This window comes from Aptenodytes forsteri, unplaced genomic scaffold (assembly GCF_000699145.1).
Source record: "Aptenodytes forsteri isolate BGI_AS27 unplaced genomic scaffold, ASM69914v1 Scaffold288, whole genome shotgun sequence".
Taxonomy (NCBI): domain Eukaryota; kingdom Metazoa; phylum Chordata; class Aves; order Sphenisciformes; family Spheniscidae; genus Aptenodytes; species Aptenodytes forsteri.
Window position 1 is genome coordinate 710,085 of NW_008794746.1, and position 20,740 is coordinate 730,824.

Consider the following 20,740-nt stretch of genomic DNA (forward strand, 5'->3'; position numbering starts at 1 on the left):
AAGCGGGCCGAGGGGCCGCCGCGGCCAGGGCTCAGCCTCCGGGGCCGGGGAGAGCGCGGGGCGAAGCTGCCCGGTGGTTGTCAGCCGCCGCTCGCCGTCCCCGCGGGTGCCGAGCCCGCCGTCAGCTCCGAGACCCCGCCCCGCACGCCGACATGGACCTGAGAGTCAGGAGGCTGTTGTGAAACGCGGGTCTGAATTTGCCGGGGTTGCGTGTGCAATGGGGGAAAAAAAAGACAACTACCCCCTCCTGCCCCGCGAAAGGCTGCCAAAGCTTAACTTGTTCGTAAATTGCCTTTGGCAAACCAAGCCCCCCTGAAACCTCTTTGTAGGGGACAAATATTGGGTGTGTTTAAAGGGTCTTAAAGGTGATTAAAGTGGGCTAAACTTGCCCGCTTGGGAGGGGGGTTCAGCGCCTTGGTGCAGGGGGAGACCGCCCTGAGGCATGCTGAACCCGGTCAGGTGCGGTGTCTTGGTGCCTGCCAACTACTGCAGGTTTAAAAAATAAGAAAAGGAGAGCCTAGAGACAAACTTCAGGCCAGTAGCACCTCTCTGCATTAACAAATACTGTGGACAAGGTACAACTCCTTTCAAACTAGGTTTTGAAAGGCATCATTGCGTCCTCTGCTTAATTGAAGCTCTTATAGCTTTCTCTTATTGAATTAATTGTGCATGTGACCTATGAATTTCCATATTTTCATATAAAGTGACAGCTCTGATTTCCGTTAAGGCAATCTGAGCGTAAGCGTTCTACTGAATTTGCTCTTTAATGAGAAACATCAGAAGGATTTAGATATAATTGCTATTCTTTATGCTTCAACAGTGAAGGCAGTGGCATTTTTGCATTGTGGAAGGATGTAGCACTGTATTTTCTCATCTAAAGGTTTATTGTGTGTTCACTTCCTTCAGCCTTTTACTGCGTGATACTTGTTTTCAGTTCAGTGGCATGGTGACAGGTATGTGTTCTGATATGTTTTGGCATGAAGTGTTCAAAATGCTTAGTGGCTGCATTTCAGCTAATAACAACTAATTATCCATTTCAGTAGCCAACTGGGTAAACACAGAGTGTCTTCAGAACTCTATAATCCATGTTCATTAAGCATCCATAATAGAAACATCTCCTTCCCTGCATGGGCAGTTGGTTCATGCTGTGGTCGCTCAGTATTGCTAGGTTTAGTTTCTGTTTCATGCCTCATAGCTTGAACAATAAGGCATAGTTTTATATTTTGTTTTTGCTGAAGGGGGGGAACAGGGCCACATAATTAGCTCAACCATATCTCCTGTTCTGACCAGTCTGCAAATATGTTATTGATGGGAGTTTTTCATTCTGCCCTCTCCTTCCCCTGTCTTTGCCTGCAAGGTACGTATCCTGTTAGCAGCAGCAATATAACCCTCTTCACTATCTAATAACCCAGCAAACCAAATCTGAGGTTGACAAGCAATTAAATTTGCACATCAGTTCATTTGCTGACTTCTTTCTGGGTTGGACAACAAGAAGATGACATGTAGCACGGATAACAGTTTGCATACTGGTGATAATCAACTTTCTTCATCTAGACAGCAGGACGTCTGAGTACAGCCTAGCCAGAGAAGAATAGGTAATTTAGTGATTGAAGGTACTGTTACAACAGGACCAGAGCTGTGACACCTCTTTTCTGTCAGTTTTTCTTCATCTGTGTTACCACAGCATTTAGGAACCTTCATTATGGGCTAGGTTCCTGCTGTGCTCAGTGTTGCATCACTGAGGCTTTTTACTGTGGGCTTTGCAGGGGGTGTCCATAGATCACGGCTAAGTGATTGAGGAAAATGACAAAGAAAAAATTATCAGCTGGTTATGTGGGAATCTGCATCTGGAGAAAAGGGTGGTTACTGTATTGCACGTCTCTAAACAGGGAAGTTTTAAACTTATTTTCATCCTCCTGGAACTAAATGTTAGTGAAAGGAAACAAAAAGTGCTTGAATCATGTAATTCCTTGTCGTCTCCTCCAGCCTTCAGCAAAACTACGTCAGCTACTTTCTGGGATCCTGTGCAATTCATGAGACAGGATGATTTCCCCGTCTAGAGAAATGAGTACCCCTTATAGATCCTACTCTGTCTTCTGCTAAAAACAGTGTCAGAATCCATGGTTTAATTTCCACCTGTAGGTCAGCTTGAGTCAAATTGTAGGCTAGCTGCTTGTGTGAGTGGATGTGGCTGAGGTTAGTATCTGTCCTGCTGTAATTGACCAAAAACTTCTATATGTAATATTTGTTGATAAACTAAGAGCAAAGTCATAGTGACATGATTCACTTTGCTAATCTCACTAGAGACATTTTGTTAAATTACTCTTTCTTTTAAAATGAAAAGTCCATCTAGTCTGTCGAGTAAGCTTTTAGTTTTGTTTGTTACCTCACCAGCAGTGTGCTGTTAAAGCAGGGGCACTTCTCAGTCCTCTTTCCTCTTTGTGCCTGCAATAAGACTGGTTTGAGTTTGCAGAGAGGGAGGGGTGAAAGCAGTGATTTGTTTAAATAAAAATATGCAGCAATTTCCTTATGTTAACTTGTGAAAGAGATGATATTACCTAGGAAATATAGTAAGCTAAACTCTTTGTGTATGACTTCTTTTGAAATCTTCAGAATACCCGGGTCAAATGATAGACATTTGGCTGAAACATTCCTGAGAAATATACCAGTTGTATAGTCAGCAAAGGCTTCAGTTTGCATAAATATAACTTTCCCTGGAAACTTTTGAAATGTTTATTGATCCTCATACTTGGTGTAATTTATTTTGTGCTAAAGAAGACAAAAATATGTAATAGTCATACATAATTCTAAGAGTTCAGTGCATAAGATGTTTTGGGGGTCATTCTGGAGAATGAGAAAAGGAAATAATTGGAGTGGACGCGAAGAAGCCAAGAACAACATGAACCTTCCCTCCATTTGGTCTTGGACTTCTCCCTGCAGCATCTTCCTCGCATCTGAAGGTTCTTAGACCCCTGAGAGGTTAATGGAAGTAACTGGTTTTTGTTGTTTTTTTAAACAAAACTTGTGAATATAAATGCCTCATGAGCTTAAAAGAGCTCACAGATCCCAAAACCTAGTTATTGCTTGAGTGGAAACATTCATCTTCAGTGTTTACGGAAGATGGACTATGGGTTTACCCTGTAGGGCTGCTGTAGACAGGTTCCGGAGACCCTCTTGTGGGAAGGGAGGAGAGAGGCATTGTGTGTATGTGTACATTTCTAAATAACCTCGTGTTGTTTTAAGCATGCATTAGGCAGATCCAATTGAATCACAATGGGAAGCCTCTGAATAGGCAGGCAGGCATGTTTCTACAAGCCTTATTGTCTCCTACTTTTTCTGACCTGAATTTCTACTTGTTGTTGGTAAGCTGTGTCTCGAATTCCAAGCACTTCTTTGTAGGACTGGGGAGGCAGGCTTTGCTACTCCTCCCTGATAAGGACAATCACTGTTCTTTTGTGCTTAAGAGAAAGGCTACTTAAAATTAGCATTTACTTTTCTCCCTCAGCAGTGCTTCACTGTTTTCAGGAAATAGTTTATGCCCTCGTTTTTCACCAAATCATTCCAAGGTGACTGTAATTTAATGTTTCACATTTTCCAGTCTATCAATAAAAATTTACACTTGTGCTACCGTACTATGTATTGACTGAGTTAAATGGTTTTCCGTGTTTCAAAGCAGCTCTACCTTTGACAGGAAGCTGGTAGTATGAGCTAAGTAACCCTATGCCTGGAATTCCTACAGTTATCTAGAAGTGTCAAACCAGAGGAGACTTCAGTCCTCTTGCAGTCAGAGAACTGAAGATCAGGTAAGGGAAATGTCACTGAAGAGCTTTCAAATAATGAAGAAACTTCAAATGACTGTCTCACTTGTACTTTCTCCTCTGTGGTAATAATTTATTGCCTTGGAGCTTCATCTGTTAAGCTGAACAGATAATACAGGGGAGTTACTGAAAGAATGGAACAGCGGGTAGAATCTACTCTGACTAGTGAGAGATGCGAAACACCTTCCCATTGAAATTTTTGTGTGTTCACGAGATGTGAAAAACACACCACTGAAATGAATTGCATTTAGTGTACAAGGGCAAGTGCTGCTCAGCCACATTCTCCATGAGAACATGTTTAGTGGTACAGGAGGGTTTGGGGAGGAACAGCACCAACCCGAAAAGAATAGACTTTTTTAAATGACCAAAACTTGGACTTTGACTCTTGCTACTGAAGAGAATTATGGATTTTTTACTAGGAAGCTTGATAAGATAGGTGCAGTTATAGTTAAATTGTTTCTATAGCAAATACTGGTTTTGTGAGACTAAAGCTCTGCTTTTGTCTAAGCATATTATGGAGGTCAAATGAGTTGGAATTTTTGTTTCCTGGAATGACTTTAAATCACAGTATAAAACATCAGAATGTCAGAATAATTACAGTCATGTTTGTTTGGTTCATGTGTTGTTGCATAATGTAATGAAGATAAATACAATGCTAACATTCTTAAGGCTAAGCTTGTCTCCTAGCGATAATGATGAATTTCAATTCCACCTTTGTTTGTACAAAGTCATTGTAACTCAACATTTCTCATAGCACTTCTCAGGAAGAATGTGCTTCTTGTTGAGAGGTGTGGAATAAATTAACTTAGAATATGTCACATATAGAATATCCACCATCTAACAGTTTTTTTGCCTCTCTGGACCCCAAAAGCACAACAGTTAAAACTGAAAGTGATTTGTTTGAGTGATACAAGTGCCTTTTGTGAAAACTGTATTAGTTATGGTGGTCATTTGGAGGGATTTACAACTTGTTGCATGTGATTTACGGAAATTCAACCACCTATGATATAAAATATTAAGCTTTGCAAATTATAAACGCTATCATGATTTTTTAATATTAGAAATTTGTAAAATCAGATCAGGTAAGTTAGCTTTTCAGAAATGAGACAATAATCTTTACAATTAGAAGTGATCCTGCAATATTTACATGGGAAATAGCAGTATTTTAAATGCATAACCACAGTATTGTCTAACATCTGTCAGCATGCTGAGGATACACCTGTTGGATTGGATCCTCAAAGCCTGATTTATGAATCTCACATGAACATTGTACTGTGTCACTTCACTTGGTCAAGATGGTGGTGCTATTGGTTGTGCACCTACAGAGTAGTGCTGTAGCAACAGCAGCTATACTGGAAGAAAAGTTCGATCCTTGCTCAGTCATAGGACAAGTTATGTGTATCCGTGTCTTGGACCTTAGCGATTATATCGTGCCCATAGGAGAGATCTGGGGGCTTTCTGGGACCTAGTCCCTTTGACTGACAGAATTAGTTCCCTCATCCTTCCTCAAGTTTCTTATTGTCAGGTCAGGTGGCTCATATTCATCTTTGCTGTCTTCTGTCAGTTCTGTTTTGCAGGGTTCACGTGGCAGAGGGAGCCTGAGAGTCTTGCTTGCGACTGTGAATTCTGCGAGGCAGGGAGGTCAGTGCTGAAGACTTTAGCTATTTTTCACCCTAAGGACCCTCTGTGGATCTAGCTCTCAAGTCTGTATTCCAAAGAAGTCTAAATTATAGTTACGTCCTCCTGTCTCATGATGGAGAGAACTAAGAGCCTCTGAACAGCAGTTCAGATAGCTTAAGGAACGTGTTCAGCAGGGAGCCGGGTGAGAACCCTAGTCACAAGGATACTGGTGGAATTTAGACCATCTGTGCATGGTATTCAGTACCTAATTGTTGCACCATTCTTGTGTGCTCTAGCGCTTTTCAAATATTTACATTTCTTCTTGGCAGAGAGATTATGTCAGAAATAATGCTACCTTGAAGAACACGCTTTAGACTACATAGTGTCATGAGCAGTAGGACCGTTACTGACTTTTGATTGCAATTGTAGCTGTAATAAAACTTCAAAGGAGGTATTGTTCTCACTGGGTTTCTGAAGGCTGGAGTGTGTGTTTTGAATCTCCATATACTGATCTGCTTTGTACAGGCATATGGTTTAATGTCTCTAACTACTATATAGTGACATTTTCATTAAAGATTTAGCCTTCTATTTTGAATATATTCACATGGGTTGGAAAGAATAAAATGAGTAATAAAAGGCAACTTGTTCATTTTGGGAAGGTTTTTCCCCTCTGTTTTTCTATAGAGTACAGCAGTGTCAAAGTGCAAGTCCCTGAACGGACATACTTCACTGATGGTGACCTATTCTCCTTAATCTTCCACCCATATCATCAAAGCCTAGAAATTCTTTTTTCTAACCCTGGTCATAGTGTCAGCAATCACAGGAGGTCACATATAACTGAATTTATGACATTAATGGAAAAAAAAAAATTGAAGTAACAACTAACTTGCATACAATTTATTAGTACAAATTACTTTTGGATTACTTTTATTTTCCACATTGTTTTGTGAAATGAAAATTAATTTGGGCACATAACTCACCTGTCTGTTTTCTAGAGGGTACAAGCCAGAAGGAAAGGCAGGGAATGAAGCATATGCCATTCTTTGGTTGTCCCCATTTTGTTGTCTGGCACTACTACACCAACATATAAACTGCCACATTTGCAGTTATGGTCGTCACATTGTTCTCTGCCAACATTGCTCCTGCAGAGAGAAACTCCAGCAGAGGGGCAAGGCACATTGCTGTAACACACTGGATCACTGCAATTGCTTGCTTCAGTGCTGCTGAACTGGAGATCTTGGTACCAGCAACTTTAATCTTGTGAATTCAAATTGAAAGCAGCATGTTTTCCATATGCAGCCTACTGCAGGCTCAGTGTCTGGTTTCTTGTCACTACAAAGGTTGCTCGGCCAAGGGACAATGAACTGAATTCCATTATGTTTGGGCATCACAGAACTGCTTTCCCAAAATTTGTTTGGCTATTCTTCTGTAAACCTAGGTCAGATACTCACTTCCTCTCTAGATTTTTATTTTTTTTCCAAGAAGTCTTATTTGGGCAAAATATGCTAAGCACCAGAGCGTCGTTTGTTTTTTGGTTTTTTTTTTTTTTTGGAGCTAAGTATCTTTGTAAAAAGAGATATTAAAAGAAGATGTTGAATTAAAGTCACTGCTGGACTAATGTGAATCCTGTGATCTGCAGTCATTTACTGGGATGTGGTGTCTGGTGTAGTAAATTCATGTAAGATGTGATCCAAAGCTTGTTGAAATTGGTGAAAACATCTTCATTGACCGACTGGGCTTTCATCCAAGCCAGGTGGCTTCCATGCTTACCATTAAACCTAAATGGTGTCTCGTGTGTGTGAAAAGTTCAGGACTTCAATAATGCGTATTGTTCTAAATGTTTTTATTCATGCATGTAAACAGTACAATGCTGCTGGCTCCAACCTGGGATTGCTCGAGTACTGTCTGCAAATATAACATGTCCTCATTAGCAGTAAGGAGAAATGAACCTCGGGATATAATCTTCTACCTAAAATGAGAGAACTAGATTGTTGGTAGAAGAGTTGTATTGGACTCCTAAGCCTCTGTCCTTGGGCAAACCGTAGCAAGTAAGTACCAGTTGCATGACTTACAGGCCACATTCTAGGCAAGAGAGCTGAATTTCCTGAACCTCCACCATTCTGGTGGACAGTGAGGCTAGAAAGAAATAACTAGCTCTTGCAAAGTTATGTCTCTCTTCTATTCCTGAATATTTCCCCATTTTTAAAATTTAAGGACCTATAGATGAAATGCAAGAAACAGTGAAGGCATATCAGTGTAAATGTGAAAGTGTACTAGTCAAAGTCACCTGATAGTACCAAAGCGCACCAAAGCTTGCCAATGTAATGGGACAATATTTATTCAGAGTAAATTACCTTTCTTAGTACTTGTAGGAGCTTAAAAAAAAATCCTATATTTTAACTGATATATTGAATATTCTGGTTCTAATAGTCTTGTCAAAGGTGAAGTATGAGCGGGACAACCAGGGGATCCGGCCTAGCCAGCACGGATTCATGAAAGGCAGGTCCTGCTTGACCAACCTGATCTCCGTCTATGACCAGGTGACCCGCCTAGTGGATGAGGGAAAGGCTGTGGATGTGGTCTACCTCGACTTCAGCAAGGCCTTTGGTTGCATGACTTACAGGCCACATTCTAGGCAAGAGAGCTGAATTTCCTGAACCTCCACCATTCTGGTGGACAGTGAGGCTAGAAAGAAATAACTAGCTCTTGCAAAGTTATGTCTCTCTTCTATTCCTGAATATTTCCCCATTTTTAAAATTTAAGGACCTATAGATGAAATGCAAGAAACAGTGAAGGCATATCAGTGTAAATGTGAAAGTGTACTAGTCAAAGTCACCTGATAGTACCAAAGCGCACCAAAGCTTGCCAATGTAATGGGACAATATTTATTCAGAGTAAATTACCTTTCTTAGTACTTGTAGGAGCTTAAAAAAAAATCCTATATTTTAACTGATATATTGAATATTCTGGTTCTAATAGTCTTGTCAAAGGTGAAGTATACCGCTGAGTAAGTCCATTTCACTTGCTATATGAATGCTTTTGATTTTAATTAAAATCCAAGCAAAAATTAAGTCCATAAAGCAACATGTTTCAGTTGACCTCTGTTAGATTCTCTCTGGTACTCTTCTGTACAATCCATCTTCCAATTTAATTATTTCAGAGAGTTTATATTTCTGTTATCCAAAGAGGGAAATGTAGACAAAATTAGGATTTGTGGAAAAATAGTCAGCATTTAAGGAAGTTCTTTATTGTATAAAATCAGGATCACTTTTGTCTTTAGCAATCTGAGTGCAACTTGGAGATAAAGAATTGTCACTAAGCTGGTAACCCGGAGTGTATCGTTTTACTAGCAAGTACACTAAGGGCAACAGTTTCCTCACCTGCAGCCTCCTAAGGGAGTCTATCCAGAAGGAAATACTGCAATCTTTGTTTTGCTTGCAGAGTGAGAGCTTGATGAGAAGAGTAATGAACACAGAAATGCAGTAGTCCTTGGAATCTATTCTTAGTTGAAATCTACTGTATCCAAAACCATAATCAAGTTCCGGTATGTGAGTGTTTTTTACCAGCTTTATGTTTTGATAAGTTTTACAGAAGATAGTTAACATTTTGCAAGGCCCTTAAGTTGGTGGATTTCCTTCTTGGTGAGGTGAGGGGACATGCAGAGGCGGTCGTAGTGTTTCTTACCTGTGACTGTCAATGGAAACAGTCTGCAGTTAGCTGCAATAGCTTGGAAGAGCTTCCGAGTTCCTCAGTAGCCATTAGATTGTTTCCTTAATCTTCTCTCCTGGGGTTGGTATGTTGTTTAGTCAGCACCTGTTGGATGGGCAGATGGAGTCAATTCAGAAACCTGAGTCACTGTCGAGTCTCATTTCTAAAAACAAACATCAGATTCATTTTAGAGGGACTCATGTAGGTGAGCAAAGTTTGACCTGATCTTTCAAGGAATGACTCAAAGTTGTTGGTGAACTTCAGATGCTTTGACTGGGAGGAAGAGGTGACTGAGATACAAATATTGTGCAGGCAACTCATTTAACATAGTTTGTCTCATAGCAAGAGAGCATGGATACAAAACCTGCTTTCTTGTCTTTCTTGGGCTTTAGGCCCAAGCATGAAGTGAAGTATTTTGGGGTGAAATCTTTTGATTCTTCTGTACAAGGCTGTGGCAGTCCTTCCATTCAGGTGTGCTGAATGTAATAACAGTAATAATGTAATAAATAACTAAGTTATTTATCACCACTCTGAAGGAGCTGAGTCTAAAGCATGTGGATATCCTTCTTTTGGGGTGATAAGAGCTATAGTGATGAGGAACTTTCTTAAAACAAATTATTTCTCTCTCGTTAGTGGGGGAAGAGAAAAACAACTGGATTTTACAACAGTAAACAAGCTTATTTAGTCTAAATTTAATATTGTACTTCACTATAAAGTAATTGAATTTGGCACAGAGGAAGGGGAGTAACTGCCGTGCTAGCTGATTTATGAAGAGAAGCTCTTGGGAGACGCAGGTTGTTCAGTGACTCATGTTAATCATCAATAACAGCATGCCCTTCTGTTGTTGCCCATCTCCCTTGGGCAGGATAGAGCTTGTCTTGACAGTTAAGAGTTCCAGGATTTGTTGTTGTTGGTTTTGCTCTTTTACCTCTGGATAACTAATCCCCACCATTCCTAGTAAGACAGTGTGGAAAACTGCAAGATGTTTCTCATTTCACTGCAAGGAATAAACTTGCAGAAGTTAATGCCTGGGAGTGACCTTTCCATATGTGTCAACCTGCCTTTTGTTTGAATATACATACGTAGATGAGTATTTTTGCATACACACATACATATTTATATATATATTTATGTGTATATATATAGTGTGTATATGTTATGTATATTTATATCTGTGTGTATGTGTGTGTGTCTGTTTCTTAACCTTGGAATCACCGATAGATGCTAATGATGACTCGGTAAAAATAAACCACTGATTTTTGCATCCCAGAAGAGAAATAAAGATAACATCCTGGTGCCTCACATTGGTTGCTCAAGATATGTCAGCATCTGTTGGGGCCCTGTCAAAAATGACTGCACCTTTATTTGAATGGCTGGACGTTATGGAATTGTAACCATGGATGTCTGTCTTCTGTGTAAGCTAGAGTGCTAAAATCGTGGTGCTTGCTCAGCTATCTCTGTTACTCCATGTGTCTGGCTTATACTTAAGAGCTTTACTTATGTAACTTATTTCAGATAATGAGGTGCTTGCTTACAAAACATCAAAATAGTTATACCAATGTAAGATATCCACCAATATAATTGTGCTGGCTAATGGGGACATACAGTGTCATAAATATTTCCCTTCCTACCTAGGAAAAAGGTAACATCAGTGTAAACAATGTTATGAAGATTTTTATCTGAGACTTCTGACAGGGCTAACGGTGGCAGTTGAAGACCTTACTGCTGATAACTTCAAAGTTGCTCTTCTGCCTGCTGCAGAGCTCCAGGACAGAACACGTGCCTGCAGTCTAACCTCTTCGGTCGCAGCCTTGTGTGTTTGCCTTCACGGGTGCTGAAGGTGGGCTAGTAATACATTGAACTGTGAAACTGAGCATCTGCAGCACCAGGACATGTCCGGTTTTGCCACTGTTGCAGGGGTGATAATAACTTTTGGCAAGAGGAGGATAGCAAGCTTCTGCTTGTGACAAAGCCTTAAACAGCCACAGTTTCTGGCTTTCTGAATGTCCCATTTCATGGGATTGTTCTGCTGCAAACTCTGTCAGCAGGGTTACTCTCAGAGCTTTTGTTTGTAGGCAGAGCCCTGAAACCGTGAACTTGTACTCCGTATTAAATACAAATCAAAACCTGTGATTGTGTATGTTCCCTTCGCACATGCTGATAAGTTTTTCCTGTTGGCTTTTGGCTTTTTATGCTTTTACAAAAAGACAGAATTTTGTTAACCTGCACGTGCTGGGAGATGCAGCCTGTTGTGATCCTTTTCACCAATCTGCTATGTAACATGGGTCCTCTGAATTCACTGGATAGATCCCAGTTGAAGCAAGAGAATGAGACTCAGAAAAAAAATTCATCAGAATTTAATGGTGGAAATTCCATCACAACGTTCACAAATTTGTGTTATTCCCTGATATTTTCATATGCTGCAGAGGATGATATTGGGTATTATCTGTACTATTAAAAGCTTTATGAGTGATTATTTGGAACACTTTCATAGTAACGTTGCAAATCAATTAAACACTGGTTTCTTAATCATGGAATTGGGGTCTGTGTTTTTCAGAGAAAGGCAAGTGAATTTTTGTGTGTCTTCATTTGAAAGCAAGCTTCCTTTGATCTGATGAACAATAGAGCATCAGCAACTGAAACCTGTCATTACTTTGCTGCAGGCTTAGTGAAATTATCATCCCTGTCTAATCTAAAGAAACACAATTCAAGTATGCATTAAACCTTTGATCTGGATCTGCATCTCCTAAGGTCAAACAATCTTCCTGAAGCATCTCTAATGGAGTGATCTGATATGTTTATATAGAAGCAGAGACACGAGTGGCATTTGAAGGATTTCGATAGCATCAAATTCTTCAGTAGGAACCTGCTAGGAAGCTAAAATTAGTTAGAAAGGAGATACAAAACTAGTCTTTGATCAGAGAAGACAGCTGCCTTGAAGGCCCCAATGTGCAAGCAGTCCCTTCCTACTCAGTGAGACTGGCTTGTGTGCAGCAAGGTCTATTTTCTGCTAAAGGTTCCCAGCATCAGGCCCCAGGAGAGTCTGAAAATCTGTGAGTTTTTTCAGCATAGTATTCAGCGATACCTTTGGCTGTGTGGAGGGGACTCCTGTTGACCTTACAGGAGATGTGTCTGCAGTTCATGGGATAATAATCAGATGGCTGCTGTGTTTGGGGACGCAGCTAGTCATTAAGAAATGGGGCTGCAGAAGTATAAAAGCAGAGGTAATTTGCACATACGGAACTGCAAGAACACACAAGCTACACGGGTATACTTGCGTTTGTTGAAAGAGAAATAACGTTGACATTTGTTAATAAAGTTAAAAGCCTCATTCTGCTCTCACTTGAGTCAAAGGTAATTCTGTTATTGATCTGAATAATAGTGGCAGTCAGCCCTAGCTTAGAGAATATCAACAAAATCCATCATCCTAGCCTTACAAAAACATACTGATAGGACTTTGCAGTAATACAGTTCAATTTTATCTGAAATCTGACATTTGTCTAGAGCTGCAAATGCATTTTTCTGTTGCTGTTTCATATACTGCTGGGAAAACCTGTAAATGTCTGTAAAAACTTAGCACAACAAATTCTGAATGACTAGCACTGCTGTTACTGCTGTTATTTTAAAGTGCATTATCAGGGGTGTGTATATCTGTAGTTGGCAGATTGACACATCTGTGCTGTGCGGATAGTAGCCGTCAGGAGAAAATAGTGAAAGTATTGACAGCTTTATTTCACAAACTTGTTTTTCATATTCTTTGGAGCATTTTGGAATCATAATCTCTCTGATCCTTCAGGATGAGAAAACAAATAAATGCAGGCATAGTTCTTCTTAGGGAAAGGCTAGATGTTTTTTCCAAGTATCCAATCATTCTCTCAAATTCATGGTGGGGGATTAGTAGCTGTGTGGGAGAAATACGGATGTGACCTTGTGTTTATGTGGGAACAGGGTTCTCCATGAAACCCAGTATACCACTGCTAGGCTAGGCAGTACTGTAGTCTTGGAGTTTGCCTTAATGTCTCTCTGAAACTCTATCATACTGTCAGGAGACTCTGCTGCATGTGGCATCTTAGGACTCCATATTCTTCATCAACTAGCTCTCGTTTCAGAAATAGCTGGAGCTGCAGTTGGGTGTAACTGGGTGTTGGGCAATGCATCCTGAGTGACAAAATAACGAGGGTGCAGCCTCTCGGGTAGGGTAGGAGGTGGCCAGCGGGATTTACATCTTGAGCTGACAGAACTGAGACCCCACCCAGACGAAATGGGGCTAATTACTTATTACGTCTCATGGGCTGCTAAGTGTTTTTATCCATTCTAATAGAAAAATATTCCTATGCCACTGGGTTTTGATGCTTAAAGCTAATGAGAAGGAAGAAACATGACCTATTTTTTTTTTGTGCCAAGAAATTTGCTTTTATATCTTGTTTGCAGTAAGTACAGAAAATACAGCTGGGGATGCTTTATTCATTGTTACAAAACAATGTGACTGGTAAATACATAGAACTAGTTCACAACACTTTCAGTGCTCTGCTGATTCACAGTGTCACAAAAAAAAGCCAATTGTGTGTTTTCATCTTAAACGTTTAGGTGATAAACATGTTACATAATAGGAAATGTGTGTGTATTTCTTGTTAGGGGGATTTTTTGTTTTTAAACTTTTATTTTTCTTCACAGAATTTAGAATAGAACAGAATATTTCAGTTGGAAGGAACCTGCAATGATCATCTAGTCCAACTGCCTGACCACTTCAGGGCTCACCAAAAGTTAAAGCATGTTATTGAGGGCATTGTCCAAATGCCTCTTAAACACTGACAGGTTTGGGGCATCGCCCACCTCTCTAGGAAGCCTGTTCCAGGGTTTGACCACCCTCTCGGTAAAGAAAAGCTTCCTAATGTCCAGTCTGAACCTCCCCTGGCGCAGCTTTGAACCATTCCCACGCGTCCTATCACTGGATACCAGGGAGAAGAGATGAGCACCTCTCCCTCCACTTCCCCTCCTCAGGAGGCTGTAGAGAGCAATGAGGTCGCCCCTCAGCCTCCTTTTCTCCAAACTAGACAAACCCAACGTCCTTAGCCGCTCCTCACAGGGCATGCCTTCCAGCCCTGCCACCAGCTTTGTTGCCCTCCTTGCATTCGAGTGTCTTAATATCCTTCTTAAATCGTGGGGCCCAGAACTGCACACAGTATCCAAGGTGAGGCCGCACCAACGCTGAATACAACAGGATAATCACCTCTTTTGCCCGGCTGGTTATACTGTGTTTGATGCACCCCAGGATGCGGTTTGCCCTCTTGGCTGCCAGGGCACACTGCTGAATCATACAAGTATTATAGCATTTGCTTACTTTCCAAAACCTGCTTATAAAACTGCTCTCTTCAGTGCTATTTCAGTGAACTTTAAACAATTAACAAATATTTAACATATTTTAAGAAAATAAAGAAACAAAACATAGTTATCATGGTTTTCTTCCCTCCACAAAATCATAATTCTACCAAGCAAGCTTGATTCACATTAACAAAGTGATATCTCTTAAGTCTCTGCAGATTTTCAGCTATAGCAGTGTTGGACTTCCATGTGCAAGACACCAAACTATTCCCTGCTCTCCTAACTCTGCAGGAGGAACTGTGAGATTCAAAGGTCAATTTTCTGTTCATTACTGCAGGACTAAGGACTGAGTTTCCAGTAGTTCAGAACTTTACAGTTCTCAACTACCTTGCTGAACTGGGACTTTACTGGGAAGCAAAGGGTATTCTTCAGAATCAAATAACTTACAGAAATGAAAAGAAATAAGCATATGAATAAAGGTAATATAGCATGGAGATCAGAGAACAACTTGCATTAATTAGGAGGTACTAAAGAGTAGCTGAATTAATAAGGGTTGCAGTTATCATACTTGTATTTATGTGTAGTATACATTTTGAAAAGAAAGATAGATGTTGCTTGTTGAAAGAGTTTCTTTCATGATGCAAAATACTTGCTATAAATGTGCCACTTGAACAAAAGAGAATAGTACGAGGAGGAGTTAAATGTAGAATGCTTAACAGGAGATTTAAATTATTCTCTGGCAACTTTGAGAGGTTTCTGTTGGAAAAATGCATGAAAATAACACTTTCTTTTTAACCACTCTCTTGAATTACTGAAACATATGGTAAATTACAAACAAAAACATCTATCTATTGAAAGAAGTTAGCTGCCAGCTCGGGTTTGAATTGTTAGTCTTTTGAAATGAATTGTTCTAGTCCTGCAGGATGGTTCCATCAGGAGAAGTTTTTGATAGCTAAAAATATGCTTTATAATCCCTGAAATCTTCCAGGCTGCTCAAAGTTTCTCTTGTCTTTTGTGCTAGCCACTAGGATCCCCAACCTTGTTTGTTGTTTTTTTTTTAAAAAGGTCCTAGCACATAATTCTAATAATTTTGAAACTTCTGGGCTTGCTGTTGGCTGAGACATTTTTAAAAACAGACCAAGTTACCAGCATGCTCTGGTAATCTGCCCTCTGTTTTAGCTAGAGGCCCAGCCGAAGAAGAACCAGTATGCCTTCCCAATGTCCTCACAAGAAAATACCTATGACTGGGAAAGATCCTGTATCTGTAGCACAAATACAGTTTCCAGCGTGCAGTTTGTCAAATAGAAATGTAAAAGTTCTCAGGATAGTGTAATTCCACAGAATGGAGCTCTTGCTGTAGGTTACAATCCAAACTGGCAGTAGGTTTTGCAAGCTTCCCTACTAGAACAACCAACAGTGCATCCTGACCTTCAATCTGGCAGTCACCTGCTGCTTGCCAGGCTAGGCTGCGAATCGTCTCGCTACTCTTCTCAGTCTGCATGGAGTCCTCTGGCTGCTAGTCTGTCAAGGTCTCTCTGATTTGGAGCTGCTTGCCTGTACACTCAGTGGGACTTCAAGTCCTGGTTCAGTTCCAGTTGCAAAGTCTTCAAGTTTCATTTTGGTTTAGCCGTTTTTTATTTCCACAAGCAGTGCTGGTTTTTTGGTTTCACATTGATGCAACGGAATACAAATTCATGACATTAATTGGAAGATCCAGCTTCAGTGGTATTCTTATTCTTTTGATGGGAAGTAATGAGTCAAGATTTGGGTCTCATAGCATCTGGTTTTCTCCAGTCCATCAGAGACTCATATATTAGTGGATTTTCAACACTGTAGGAACATGTTGTTACTACTGCAAGAAGCAAATGATAGAATCACTTACATCATTTGTGTACATCATTGGCAAGTCTTGTTTTCTGAAACAGAAGAAATAAAGAGAAGTAGACTTAGGAGTGGCTTGAGAGGCTTTCTCAGTTGCACACAGCTCGAAGGCGCCCTGGATGGCGCTGCCTGTAGTTGATATTTCTGTAGAATCTTCTCTTTTTCCTTTCTTGGTCTTTCCCCTTTTTCTGTTTGTTCCGTATCTGTCTCTCCTTTTCCCTTACATGCTTACTGAAATAATACCAAGTAAACCCCTGAGCAAACTCCCATCATCTCTTGTTTTGTGCAGTGATAGATGTACTTGTACTTGCTAAAGACTCCTTCATGTTTCCGAGTGTTACCTTGTTACTTGCACAGAGGACAATAGTTTCTTAATTAAAAAAACCCCACCTTAAATAAGAAACTTTCCTCTTCAGCTTTTAATAGACATACATACACAGAAATAGATTTAAAAGCATTTTATCATAGTGCAACATCTGACAAGGAAAATACAAGGTTAGCAGGCATTGGGCATGGAGCAGTTTACTGTCTTCTGTAGCTGTATAGAAAAAGAAAATAATATGTTTTCCTTTGCTGACTGCTTGTGATTAGGAGTCTTTTAAAAACCAAACCTGACTCAAATTTTAATTGCATTTCTTAAATACTGGACTCTCTCAAAGACACCGTACATACATTGCACAGAGGTAAAGGTGTGCAGATTGCCTGGCTAAGCAGTGTCTCAGCAGCTCCCAGGGACCCGCAAACTTATTTTGCATAAGCTGAACAGATTGCTCTCCCAGTTCAACAGAGTATTTCATATGGCGTGTCCTTAATTATGTCTCTGTATGCAAGCGGAAGATTGCGGCTAGCAGGAGACCAGGGCAGTGCAGGCTGCATGTGCCCATGTGCCCACTGTTCAGGGACTGTTCTATTTCTTTTCAGATTGAAAAGTTCTGTGGTCAATTTTTAGGGTGTTGAAACGTTAACGTAGTTTCTCGTGAGGATGAAGCATTGAAGGTGTTTTTAGCTATTTGGAGGTCTGTTCTGAGGAGACTCTATTTTCCTTCTGTCACACGTAATGCAGTATTTGCTACAGCAGGTAGCAACTTACTTTACTTTTGGGAATAGTTATGTAATGCTGATTTTTTTATTTTTATTTTTTAAATTTCTTCTTTATTATCCTCCTTCACCTCACCACATCTCCTTTGGAGGTTTTCATCTCCTTTTTCCCTACGTACATAGCTGAGTTGTATTTTCCTGTGCCAAGAACAATGAATTAATCATATCAATCTTTGTAAAGGTCTGTCACAGCACTACCATCTATCTGCAATAAAAATTGCCAGGGGTCAGTTGTGCTCTCCTTTCCTAAGCCAGGCAAAGAAAGAGAAATTTGGCAGGAAGTCTCTGTGGCTACAGGTTGCAAATGTAACAGGACCATGAGGATTTGCATGTCAGCCTTGCTGAATGTGTGAGATTGTTTTTCATTGCTTCTGTATGAAAGCAGAAACACAGTGGAAACAGAAGAAAAGAATGCAGATGTTGCTTAGTGTGTTTGTGAGAGGCATTGCCTCCTCCTTTTCTAAGGAAGGTATGTGTAGGTTTGCAGTTAACACAGTTTAGAGTTCTGTTCGTTTGATGTGGTTAGGGCTTGCATCTCTTCGTTAGAGTGTAGTATCTCCTTATTATCTGGGAGTATGTGTTAAGCCTCATCTGTATGAGACGTGAAGATTAGTAATCCTTTGCAGTAACTATATTACATCTGCATTTTACACTGCAACAATCCCTTTGGTTATGTTTGCATGACTTGTAAAGGCAGAGGCTCCTGTTTGATATTTTCAGCTGTGGGAGTGAGCTGGAGTTTGTGTTTATGTAACACAAATGCTGTTTATGCAGTTCATATTTCAAATACCTGTAGCTGGTCATGCTTCAGCTTCTGCTGAGCCATTTTCTTAGGGTGGGGTTTTGCTACTGATACAAACCGATGAGATTGTGGTGCTGACATCATTGATGCTCCTTCCCTTGTTCCCCTGGTTCCTGCATTATGCTTGTGCAAGGAAAGCTGCAGGAGCTGCTTGGCAGGAGGGAGGAACATTGCGTCGTCTCAGTGACAGCCAGTAGTGAGATCTGCTTAGCTGTATCATCAAACTGCACCCTAAAGGTGCCCCTGCCAAATGCAATACATTCAGTTTTCAGCTGAGTCAGTGAGTGGATAACATGGCTGCTGCAGTTCTGGAGTGAGGGCAGAGGTCAGGAAAGAGTAACAAGATTGAAAGAGAAGGAAGAACCAGCAGGACCATCTCCGTCTTTAGAGGCACAAGTCTAGGTAGACATATGCCAGTCTGTGAAGCAAGTCTTTGAGGTGGACTTACACATGCATTCTGTTTTGTTTTTTTAAATGTCAGACTTCTAAAATGTGTTTGTGGTCTGACAAGCCAGCTTAGAAGATATACATCGTAAGGCCTTGTTCTCAGCATGTGTGGTCTGAATATTTTTTGAGGTGGGATTTTGTGTTAGAAAGCAGGCTATTTGTTCTTGGGTTCTGTCTGCAATGAGTGGACAGTTCAGGTTAGGCTTTCGGTCCCTTCAGTTCCAGGATGAAGAGGCTGTGGGACAGTCAGTGCTACACATCTCACTCACCAGCCAATGCACTGAATTGTCATTCCCTCTGCTTGCAGGCAGGAGGACTGAAGCCCAGGGAATGCCTTATCTCCAGAAGGTGGGGGTTAGAGTCCAGAGCAGAAGACCAACCTCCCATGTCAACTTTGTGGGCACCAGACACTCAGCAACATGCCTGCTGACACCGTGAAGAGATTTGAAACTGAGAACGTGTCTGCTTTGTCCCATTTATATTAACTGGGCTAATGAAATAAGTTCTCTTTAATCATGCCTATTTCACAGTTCCTATTAATACTGCTACTTGAGTCATCTCGCCTATAGTATAGTAGGAGTAATATTCACTTATCCTATCTGGGTTAGATAAATCCTGGACTAGTGAGATTTTTGCAGTGTATTGAATATCTTGGTTAAAATGGTATAGAATAATGAAATACTGCTGCCATTTAGTAGTGGAGAGACCACATGATATGCTCCTCTGGTTCAGCAGCTGTCAGTAGGCAAACCTTTCTAGTACAGAAGATCTTCTGAAAGCAGGCTCAGGAAGCATGGGGGGGGGGGGGGAAAGAAGGAAATTGTGACCTGTTAGAAGTGATGAGAAGCTTCCAGGGAATTTTGGATAGAGGATGTGATCTGATATTGCTAAACTTCTGGTCCAGTCTGGACATGATTTATGATGGTAACTTCCTTATTCTGCTGTTAAATGAGCAATAGGGTTTATCCTTTTTTTTACCAGAGATCACTGTTCAGGTTAGCTGGGAGATCTGTTCCGCTCCCCCCCCCCCCTTTGGGTGGGGGGGGGGGGGGGATTTTTTAAAAGGAAGCGGAAGTCTTATAAAAGAAGAGTTTTCAGTCTAGCCAAAGATATAAAAAGTAAAGTGGCTGAAAGCTGGAAGTGAGGTGAATTCTGAACAGAAGCAAGCAAGTATTTTGAGTGAAGGCAGTTACTTAACTATGGGAACAATTTACAAGGGCTGGCAGATTCTGTTATCATCAGTTCAGGAATGGAGCTTAGGGGGAAAAAAATCCAAAGAAACTCTTTACTCCTAAGAGGAATTAATTCAGGGATGATGAAGGTCAGAACAGATAATCCCAGTGGTCCCACCTGGCCTGGCCTGAGGATGTCTTTGAAGTATTTTTCCAAAGCAGTCTGAAAGCGTATCCTCCTGTTACCTGTTGCAAAGCAGTATAAAGAAATGAAAACTAGGGGAGAAAGCCGGGATACTTTAGCTGAGACAGACTTTTTTTGTAAATTGGGCTACTGAACAAGTGATTAGCTCATTTTAGCAGTTCTGTATGTCAAAATGGACATCTTATTTTTCTGCTTTTTAATCCTAATAAGGAGACCAGCTCCAAATACCGGCATAAAATTGAGATGTCTCTGGGAGTTTTTTCCTGTCTTACTTTTGTGAATAAAAACACAGATTAACAGTAAAACCAAACCCAGAGAAATGATGTTCAGAAAACAATCAGCCTGCTAAAAATATGTGAGACAAACATCGTATTATGATAGTAGACTATTAGCTCAATCAGAGTTTTCTTCACCATGTTAAAGATAGATTAGGATCATATTATGTAAACAGACACGGATTTTGTTTCAAAGTTAGTGTCACTGCTTAATAAAAATAGAACAATAGAACAATAGAATCATTGAGGTTGGAAAAGACCTCTAAGATCACCGAGTCCAACCGTCAACCCAACACCACCATGCCCACTAAACCATGTCCCTAAGCGCCTCATCTACACGTCTTTTAAATACCTCCAGGGATCGGGACTCAACCACTTCCCTGGGCAGCCTG

General features: G+C 40.6%; 1 protein-coding gene across 1 annotated transcript in view; it reads left to right on the plus strand.

Moving 5' to 3' along the window:
- The window catches only part of SH3BGRL2 (SH3 domain binding glutamate rich protein like 2), a gene marked incomplete at its 3' end in the record, with an annotated part of 27,515 nt that overhangs the window by 187 nt on the left and 6,588 nt on the right, over positions 1-20,740 (plus strand). The gene's annotated exons all lie outside the window — the stretch shown is intronic.